Here is an 11746-nt window from a genome sequence, read left to right on the forward strand (position 1 = left end):
GCCAGAAGTCATTTTATTTATTACAATAAATAAACGAATTACGTACAGTGGAAGGAGATTAAATATTAAATTATATATGTTATAAATATGATGCGAAGTTTTACGGGATATGATTATTTAAGGCTAACAATTGCCCGCAGCTACGCTCTTGTAAAATGCCCTTTTAATATTTTTTAATTACATTCTGTCATTTGTCTTGCGTGAAGAAAACAATCACATGACATGCTTGTCTTTACCTGTTTAACATCGTATCAAAAATCATCCATCAATAATGATTATTTTCACCACAAATCCTGGTGTCAGTTTTATATTATTGTAGTTAAGTGTGTACATATATAGCGTGTGCGTGTGTTTCTGGCGGAATGTGTGATGTTGCCACGAATTCCATTAAAGTAATAGTTACGGGTGTATAATTAAAATTATTTCTTATTGATATTTATTTTGTTCGCAACTTACTACTATTAATAATTTCATATACAGTTAGTAATTCATTTTAAAGCGTTATTTCAAGAAAAAAAGTATGTGGTTTTATTTACTAACGCATATCAAAATTTACCTGTATTATGAATATTTTCACCGCACTGTTCCTTCTGCATACAAAAGTATGTTCAAATTTCAGGATAAATATAAATCAGAATGAAATAACATCGGTCTATTCACATATTTGTGCCGTAATGAGAGATCAAAACGATTTGTGTATGTACGAGGAAACGCGAGCAAATTAATACACTTGTAGGTAGCGAACTTTGAGCGCGTTTGTTAGAACAATCCGTTTTGCGAATGTATTCTATTGAGGTTGAGAGAATAAGGAAATGTTACTAATATTTTCCTTATTCTTGTTATTTTAGTGTTATTTAATGAGGATTATTGAAAAAATATATTAATTAGATAAGTGCATAATGTGATTCATGGATCATAATCATTGTTGGTCCATTTTTTTAAACGTGCACGGCTAAGACCCTCTGCATCTGATAGTAAGTTGTGTGCAATAGAATGTCGACTGACGAGAGATGATTACCTCTCGGCAGTTGATACAATTATGCCGGCCTGTTGGAACCGGATATACACAGGCTGATTCCGGAACGCGACACTTACGTGGGCGGGCCACTATGATGTGTTTTTTTTTGTGTACGGTGGTCGCTCTCCGAGCGAATATAAAATATATCCTACCACAACATGATCCAACATATTCATATTCATTTTATTGAAAATATAATTAACGAAGCTGTTAATTTTAAACACTGTCATAAATTAAACGTTATTGATAGTGTTCTTAGTACTCAAGGTGAAACCATTCCAGTTAGGCCACATATTTCAATAAAAAATACAGATCCCACATGTCCTTCCGTTAAACCATATACGGATTTTAAAATTAAACTATTTTTTGGATTTTATTGCGTTTTAATATACTATAATTTCTCCCGGCAATTCGAAGACTTTGCAGCCTTCGTGGTCACGGGCGGACTGAGGTGTTGTTCATCCGCAAAGTTACAATATCTACCTACGCCGCGATAAATGAACTAAAAACCAATTGCATTTTTTTCTCTCCTCTCTTTATCATGTACTGTAGTCTTTACGTTAAACTGATTTTGAAAACAACAACACCAAAGTTTCTTGCCCGTTCTTCTCTTGTGAGAACTGCTTTCCGAACTGGTGGTAAAGTTAATATTGACGGAATCTAAATAATGTATAACATTTTACAGATTCAAGTAAATCATTTCATTTCATAAAATCCAAAAAATAGTTTAATTTTAATGTCTAACATTCGCGGAAACATCAGAAATAATATAAGGATCCATAAAAACTAAATCAAAACCCCAGCACAAATGCGACCACACGCTCGACTTATTTACGTTTTATTACGTCAGATCCAAGTGTTATGAGCCATTGATCACAGAAACCCGGACCCGCAGGCTAAATCAAACGGAACGCATCAACATTTGTATCGGAATTACGAATAGAGAAGTTAAGAGGAAATTTCTTGAATCAATTGTGGGTACATACGGAATTCCGGATATCGTGACGTCACTCGAATCTGTAATAGTACCTAGAAACAAACAAAAACATGTTAGATTCTTTTGTTTTTTTTAGTAATAGTAATAATTTATTTCGCAACAGGTTTAACAATTTAGTTCCCTGACTTCTGAGCTAGGTATAAACCTGTTTTCAGAAGTCAGTGTCCTCTATTTTAAATAACAATCTTCCATATGAGGAAAAAGAACTATAAAGTAAATTACCAAAAAACACAAGAAAGAACTTTGTGTGTGTGTGTGTGTTTGTAGAACCATCGCAAAGGAATTTCCTACCTAACTAATCATGAATCACGTAAAACGACTCACTAATCTCAAAGTAATCGGTGTAAATACAAAAAAAAATAAACACGCACCAAAAAATAAATAAATGATTGAACTTTAACATTGCTTTATTATTAATGAATTACTTCTATTTAGCACCAAGAAACAATACATCTCCGACTTATATTGGAATATGACATTATACCCTTCAAATATGTATTTTGAATTAGCACTTAGCAACTAACTAATAAGAACCGAGCCATATATTTAGGAAGCGCTCCCCTTCTTAATATTGTAAGCGGGGAACAAGCGTCAATGTAAACGAATTCTAAAGCGACATGTTTAGGGAAACATAGAGTGGGACGCCCGAGGCGCGACGATGATTCGCAACTTGTATATGCAAAGATAGCTGTTCATATTTTCATCATCGCTTGCTGTGCAGCGTTTTGAAGCGATGGATGAACGAAACGTTTTTCGATTTTAATATCAATTTAACAATGTCCTAAAAAGAGAATATAAAAGTATATTATGACACATACATCACGTATTTATCTCTGAAGGGATATGCAGAGCCGTAACCAGGGTACCCACTTTTCTCCAACAGAAAAACTTTAAACCAACCAACCTACCAGTATGACTGTCAACGACCAATAGCCCTGGTCTTCCGCTCAGAATTTTAATAGCAAAAAGCATCACAAATACCCTCACAAAAATATTTTTCATCATCATCATCATCATCATCTCATCAGCCCGTTGCAGTCCACTGCTGGACACAGGCCTCTCCCAGGGTACGCCACAAAGCCTGGTCTACTGCTTTATGCATCAAATCGTATATGCAAAATATTTTTATACTAACAATATTTTTGATAATATCCTTCGAGATACAGTATGTTTCGGTCCAGGTCCACCGTGGACAGAAGACAGCAGATTGCATTGCCTATAGCTTAGCTAACCTTATTCTTACCAAAAAATAAACCACGCCCTGCTAAATAGTAAAATATATCAATGGTTGGCAGGCTAACTGACTTAGCGACTTAAAAAAAACGAAACTAGTTTTTAGGGTACGGAGAAAAACATGCTGATTCTGAATATACATAAAACTCAATGTCGCTTGTCAATTACCTTGCCCACTATCAATATATAAACGATTAAATCCTCCCATTAATCAAAGTCAGAGGCCAAAAGTCCTTGCTCGATCGGCATTAATAGTTTGTCCAGTATGAGGTTGACTTCGCCATAACTCAGGCCCACAGCCTACCCGCTCACCCAATAATGCCCAATATTTATTGTACAGCGTGTATGTTTGCAACGCTTCGGGAAAATTCTGCAAAAAATATATTTTCTGCCCTGACAGTTGATAGGGACAGTTCCTTCAGCGAGAGATATTTTTTGGGTCATTTAATTGATAGGCGATAGCGGTTAGACAAAATTATAATAGTTTTTTTCGTTTTGTTAGGTTTTTAACTGAAGAAATTTAAAATAAAAAAACAAGTTGAATAAAAAAATAAAATTTAAAAATACGTTGTCACTTAACGGCACACTTTTTAATTTAATAAGGAGTTAAAAAACATATTTATGAATTAACCCAGTCGCTTAAAAGCTATTTATGTAATTTTAACATCACGTAATGAAAATAAAATTATTTGAAACTAAACAATTTCAGATTATGACAAATCATGGACTTTAATAATAATATTTACTTAAGCTGTGTTTTTTTTATTTTACAGCAATATAAGATCGAAAATAAAAAGCATTTTCCCTAGCAACGTAAATATCTACCACTACACCGCTCCCAACTTGCGCCAGCCTACAACGATACCAAGAAAATTGTCAGCATAAACACGTACATCCGGATTCAGCTAAAGGGATAATGTAATTTGCCCGGTTATTCTCCCGGCGGGTCGTTAGCGCCGACGGATTCTGTTCGACACGTAAACACGGCTCGAAGGACCAAAACTAGTTTCACAATCAAAATTTGAGCAATAAAAAATATTTAGTATATTTCACATCTGGCTTTCGAAGACTTGTCGAAATAAGTCATGTGTGTTTTCGCGGTAACAAAGTATTTATGAATTATGACATGTCAATCCACGATTATGTCTTTCTGCTTATGGGCCGCTAGGCGACACTGCGCAGGCGCAATAACGGACAATGACTAGGCTCCTTCTGCTAGACGAAGCAGCCGCCTTTAATGCGGCGAAGATGGCCACTGTGGAGTTTTAGTTGGTATTGTCGTAGAGTGGTATTTAGTGTTAGGAACTCGGGCCGGGGGCTGCCTTACGTTTACGACCCATTCAACCACCCAGATGATCCCAGCAGCTCAACTCCGGAGCGTAAGGCCGACGAACACAATATAACCGCTCAGTCGCCGCTTTTAATACTGGGCGGTTGTGAGAAACATTGCATTTACACCGCGTAAAAAAATAGGTCACTTTGTGTATCTACCAAATTTCGTTCAAATTCATTCAGCTATTTATACGTGGATTATATAGATGTACATTGTACAGTTTCTATTTTTGCAAAAAAAACAGCTAGAAATGGATCTTAATTATTACATGTATTTTTGTTTAAAAAAAAAGAATTGCCCTTTCTGGCTATGGGGTGCATTTTGCCCGAACCCTTTTATACTTATTTTTTTATCTTGTTATAAATGTTTGTAAGCATCTCTATTGTACATATAGTGTACGAATAAATTTTTCTTATAATTACTTCTTTAGACATTTATGTAAGCTAATGAATTTACGTTGTAGCCCGGAGCACCATAACTAGACGTCTTTGTAACACCTCTAAAATAAGGTTTCACAACGGCCACTCTAGATTATTTGTATCCTAACCCATAAATAAAAATACAACCTACACAATACACTATCGATAAATCTAAATAACAAAACAAAATCCTACAAAAAAATACCAATCTCGTCGGACTAGTTAAACAAACTCCGCCGTATCCGGCCATGTCCGGTGACGTCGTCTATCCGGCGTCTCCGACGACCGGCGTAATACAATTTACCGGGTTAGCCGGTTGGACCCGCCGGCGACACTTCGGATTATAACCGGAATAAAATAGATTTTCTTCGGCGTGACACGAGAGCGTAGTTTGTATTATGGTTTTATTTGCTTTTCAGTGTGATGGGGCGTGTTTATCCAGGTTGATTTTCGAATTAAATCTCTAGAATATAGTATTTATAAGATATAGGTAATAAAAATTGAACCATCTGCAAGGTTTTATACAGGTCGGACGAAGGCGACTTTTACTGGTGGTAGGCCTCTTATATGTAAGGAGAGTCCGCCTGGTTGGGTACCAACGCAATGTCTATTTCTACCGCCACGCAACAGTATATAGTCACTGTTGTGGTGCGGTTTGAAGGACTTTGTAGCCAGTATAACTAATGGACAGAATAAGACTTAATATCTCATATCTCAGGATGGCGAGAGCAGTGAAATACCAAACAATACTTTGTAATTCAAGTAGTTGGATAGTGTTTCTACTGTTTCTGGGCGGTCGTATCGCTAACCATCATCAACAAAAGTTCTACGTGCATATCTGATAAGTTCTCTACAGGAATTTTGAGGGTGTGTGAAGTCTACCAATCTGCACTAGGCCAGAGTGGTGGACTAAGGCCTAATCCCTATCAGTAGTAGAGAGCCGTGCCCAGCAGTAGCACACTATATAATACAGGGCTGATATTATTATAATCAACCCCGAGCATCTAAATTCAAAGTAAAGTTATCTAACATATACTTTTAAATCTAATATCCAGAAAAAAAATAACAAAATAAATTTCTTATCCGTTTAACTTCCACAACGTTGTTAGCAAGGAATAATTCCGTTAGTACATATATTTATTATGGGCCCTTAACCGTAAAATACTAGCACTTAAGATACTTTGTACTAACAAAAAGATCCATTATCTGGGACCGTTGCGAAGATTTACGCGAGAGGTCCGCGCTAAGTATTTTAGTTGAATTCATTTGATATATGGAGATAGAAATTTAGCGGCTGGTTGTTATATTTATAATATCATTGACGTATTAAATTAATTGCAAGTGATTATATTCTCTTTGATTAAATATAATTTCGCTTTTGACGTATATTCTATAGACACAAACGTCGATATAAATTATTTGTTCAAAATCTGAACTAAAATGGCAACCGGTCAGGTGTACGGATTGCAATACAATTAAGTCGGACAGAATGAGTGTACACAACGCCAGATCTAGTACGTAATACATATATAATATGTATAATATTTATACACCTGACGTAATTTACGCCGATCTTAAAACTTATAGCGGCATTTCGGATAGACAAGGTGACATTACTGCATCTAATGGTAGAGTGACCTTCCAATGGAGTATCTTCGCGATGAGTCCGCCAATTCACAATATGCCGGCCTGTTTGAAACCGATATACACATTTATTTATTTATTTATTTGGACAAAAATTAGTTGTTACATTGTAGCATGGATACAAAAATCGATACAAAAATATAATTCAATGTACAACACTTTAAGTTGTCACAGCATGCACACATAATAACGTGTATTTTTCTCGGTAAATAAACATATTGAGAATGATATTACATAAGTTATACAACAAACTTAAGACAAAAGCAAACGAAATGATATTTAAAATTTAAAGAAGATATTACATAAATTAAATAGCAAACTTAAAACAAATGAAATTATATTTAAAATTTAAAAGCAGATATTACATAAATTAAACAGCAAACTTAACACAAAAACAAACGATATGATATTTAATATTTAAAAGAATAACAAAACTAATAATAAATAAAGCAATTAAATTTATAAAAACTAATATCATCCCTTCAGCAACGCCAAGACAACTTTTTTGAAATTATTACACATTATACATTACACAATTACACAGGCTGATCTAGAATGAAGGCCAGCCTTACACTGCCGATAACGCCGAAAGCGTCTTATGGTGCGCAGGGCTCCTGAGCCTAATAGTACTCTAGACAAAATCGCGCGGTTGTGAACAACATCTAAGACACGTCCGTCGGAGGTAGCCCGCAGCCGTCGTAAGGTACGGTGGACCCACCATAACCGTTCAGACCCCAAAAGACTGATCCAGAAAGATGACTTACATGGGCGAGTCCAGCGGATTTTATACCTTATGTATGGTAGTTGCGTGGCTGACACAAATATCCCACTAGCATCAGTGTGTTTTACCGCGGATCTTCGATAAACGCCTATTGTATTAATATAATAATAATATCAGCCCTGTATTATATACTGGCCCACTGTTGGGCGCGGCCTTCCACTACTGAGAGGGATCAAACATTAGTCCACCACGCTGGCCTAGTGAATTGGTAGACTTCATAGACCCTCGAAATTCCTATTGACAGCTTTTAGGTATGCAGGTTTCCTCAGGATGTTTTCCTTCACCGTTATAACAAGCGATAATTCACAAAGAATTCTCACATAACTTTAAAAAAGCCAGAGGTTTGTGCCTTTGGGATTAGAACCTGAAGACATTTATCTGGGCAGACCGTTCCACACTAAACTACTGCCCTACTAAAGCCTTATTTTTATACTAAATCCTTTAACTAACTAGCGCATATGTATTAAAAAATATAAATGGAACATCCGTGACGTAAATTACATTCTGTTTTATAACGCAAATTGCGATGCATTATATTTGGTCATTAAAATTTACATATTAACATATTTTAAGCGCAGATAATATAGTGGTAATACTTGTATGATAGTAACAGTACCGGACTCATATTTTTTCTTTACTATTATCAAATGTTTACATTTTATACATTATAACACAGAAGGAATTACTAAAATCCGGTAAAAATCAACAAGTTTTAAATCTTTCAATTTGGGTAAGTAAGAAGAAACAAAAAAGACAATACCCACATTTGACATCATCAAGAATTTCGACGCGTGCAAGAAAGAGATAAAGCGATATCCCAACGCGCCCACTTCTGCACATTATAATAATAATAATAACAGCCCTGTATTATATACTTGCCCACTGCTGAGCACGGGCCTCCTCTACTACTGAGAGGGATTAGGCCTTAGTCCACCGCGCTGGCCTAGTGCGGATTGGTAGACTTCACACACCTTCGAAATTCCTATAGAGAACTTCTCAGATGTGCAGGTTTCCTCACGATGTTTTCCTTCACCGTTAAAACGCGAAAATTCACAAAGAATACACACATGATTTTTAGAAAAGTCAGAGGTGTGTGCCCGATTTGAACCTGCGGACATTCGTCTCGGCAGTCCGTTCCACACCCAACTAGGCTATTCTGCTGCACATTGCAATATTTGAAATATAAATTACTGGCTTATTTTTAACCGAGTTTTATGCAGTTTTCACAAGAATGTTTCTTTTTCGTATTAATAATCATTACATATACAATAATGTACAAAATCAAGCATAGGACGCACCTCTATTGTAGGTCAGCGGTCAGTAAACGACACTCGCTTTAGATATCCCGAGGAAGGTTTTTACGTATCTTTGAGATGCTGACGCTTTGCAATAATCAAAAGACATGTGGATATCAATTCTCGAAATCAAATCCCTGAAGGTTCGAAATTAGGCTAGTTGTAGTAAATAAACGCGATCCATTCCTCAAAAGATGCTTTAAGGTCCTACTGTGGAGTGGAATAAAAGCTTTATCTCACAAAGAGCGCTATTTTCATATTATAATATTTTATAATGCAGAAAAGGATTTTTACGACTACCATTAAGAATAAATAACTACTAAAAATAGAAATATCTTTCGCAGGTAACAATAACGCGCCAAAACATACATGTTTAGTGGAATACAAAAATTTGCTAAAAGCATAGGAGAGCAGACAAAAACTAAAACATCAAAAAATATTTTCGTAGCGAAATATTACTGTTTATTTATGACATGATAATTTTACGTTGAGAGAAGAATAAAATACAAGGGGAAAATAATGCTGCTGCGGGCGTTATGCGTCGTCTGTATACAGGGTGTGGTTTTAAGCAACTGTTTGCTAAAACGCTCTAAATATTTCACTAAAATGCGTATAAAATATCGTCTATTTTGTATTTCTAGCACGTAGACAGTTCTTTGCTTGTAAAGTTGTGTAAAAACGTTTTTGAAGATCATAAATTTCTTGGGTAATTTTCCAAATCCTTAGTGTGCAGCAAAAGCAACTTTTACATTTACCACAAGTAAAGAAAGAAAACGATTAATTTAATTGCATGAATTTGTCGTTTACTTTTCTATTTTTTTTATTGCCTTAGTAGGTAAACGAGCAAGCAGACCTAATGGTATGCAGCATCCACTGCCCATGGACTAAAGTAATGCCAGAGGTACAACCAAGCCTTTGCCTACAGGGCAATGTTAATTCTAATGTCATGGATTGATTTGCTTACCCTTATCCGATATAATTACTGTATCGAATCCAAGAAATTGCAATAGAAGATAACAATCAACGAAAATTTTGGTTATCAAAAACAATCTTACATCGCAAAAAAGGCCCTTTGACCGAGAAACTCTGTGTATATACGGGAATGATAAAGGAAGTGATAAGATAAGTCTTTTTTAATATTGGAAATATGTTTTTGAAATTTAAGCATACATTTACCAAAATAAAATATTTACTTTGTTCTTTAAAATATGTTTCTATTGGAGCACGTTACAGTGAAACGACCCCAAATAATATACACATCGTATAATAATGAATAAATATACTTTTTCAAAACATGAACATACAATAAAATATTTCAAAAGCAACTAAAAATAATCACGAAATTGCAGTGCATTATCTTTGCATGGCAATTCTCATTGTAGTGTGAGCTTATGCCAAGTACAATCGTGAAGCCGTTGCTAAGCCACGCCTTGAAAGGCTCATACTGTATATGGAACTGCGTAACGAGTGAAGGAAAGTTTCCACAGAACTTGCTTCTTTGTACATGTTTTTCGGAATTCCTTCGAAATATTTGTTCTCGTGATTGTACGATTCAGACTTACTCTGAGCTTGTTTGTTTTATTAATTATTATTTTAATAATTATGATTAAGAATGGCAACTGCACTTATGAAAAACATTCGACTTCGTATTTTACGATCAATAAGTTTCTTATGTTTACGCGAATATTAGGCATTGAAATAAAAATATTTAACAATTTTTTACGCGATAAAGTCCATAAAATAGTTTTATTTCAAGATTAGTAAATACATGATTAATGAAATAACTATCCTATACTTTACCGTGATTTATATAAATTCTTAAAACCTGAAGCCATTGTCGACATTTAACAAACTACAAAACAAAAAAGGATCTCAATCCAACAGAATCCTCACATTAACCTAATTAATATAACTTCAATCAGAAAAAGCAAATTATGAACATTTAAAACATGAACTGCGCAGATTGAAATGGAAAACAATCAGCCGGTACGTGCCAGGTGCCTTCGTCGACAATTAAAACAAAACAATCTCGAGACGCTCTGAGCAAAAATGGCTTCAATTATGTTCGTACAAACAGACGGTTTTCGCAACTTGTTCATTGACGTATTTTAGTATTACGTTAGAGATTCATCTTATGTTATTACTGCAGTATGGAGCTAAGTGAGTGTTCCTATTGTTGGCGCAATATCATTTATATATTTTATGACATAAATATATGTCTTTTTTCTTTATTTATAAATTTAAGTTATTCAGCACGGGCCAAACAACAATATAATCTTACTCTAAATTTAACAATACTAATGACTACAATAAAAATATAATTAAATTCAAACAGATAACAAAATAACTGTATCCAATACTTAATTATCTTATTAATATTATAGATGCGAATATTTAAGATTATTTTCGGATGTTTCATGTTTGAATGTTTGTTAAAAGTAAACGCAGAAATCACTGGACGGATTTAGATGATTTTTTCCACTGGGATAGACCATGTCTTGAATTATGTAGGCTTCCTTTTGTTCCGGTTATGTTCCCGTAAGAAATATTTAGATTTTTAAACATATTTTTTAAAATAGATGGCGCTGAAATTGTATACATAGAGCTATAGATAGCTACAGTGATTTGGGGAGTTTCGTTGCAGGAAAGTGTGAAGCCGCGAGTAAATTTTCAAAATTCCTTCTGCGGTTTATATAATATTAACAATTAGATGTTTTATTTAATGAATAAGGCGTGTCTGTAAAACTCACATTTCAACATTAACATAACTTATCAAAACAATACAAGGCAATCTCCTAGTAACATCAACATAAAAACTGCATTCATTTCATTTCATTTCAATTGATTTTAGAACGTTGCTGTTTAAAAATAAATTCCATTACCCAGAAATATTTAAATTAAAACTTTATCGCATATCTCATTGTACCATATGAAACAATTGACAAGAAAATAAAATCAAATATATTTTAACGAAATTCGTTCAGGTCCTTTGTCCGAGATGGTTTGTTTGGCTTACCCGATTAACT

General features: G+C 34.6%; 1 protein-coding gene across 11 annotated transcripts in view; it reads right to left on the reverse strand.

Moving 5' to 3' along the window:
- LOC115455890 (protein madd-4) overlaps positions 1 to 11746 on the reverse strand; it is a 416434-nt gene that overhangs the window by 335909 nt on the left and 68779 nt on the right. For 2 of the 11 annotated variants that reach the window (XM_037445321.1, XM_030184680.2), the window contains exon 2: positions 2005 to 2047. The exons of the other annotated variants lie outside the window; for them this stretch is intronic. The gene's annotated coding sequence lies outside the window, so the exon portion shown is untranslated. The remainder of the gene's footprint in view (positions 1 to 2004; positions 2048 to 11746) is intronic. 11 annotated transcript variants of the gene reach the window in all.

This window comes from Manduca sexta, chromosome 5 (genome assembly GCF_014839805.1).
Source record: "Manduca sexta isolate Smith_Timp_Sample1 chromosome 5, JHU_Msex_v1.0, whole genome shotgun sequence".
NCBI lineage: Eukaryota > Metazoa > Arthropoda > Insecta > Lepidoptera > Sphingidae > Manduca > Manduca sexta.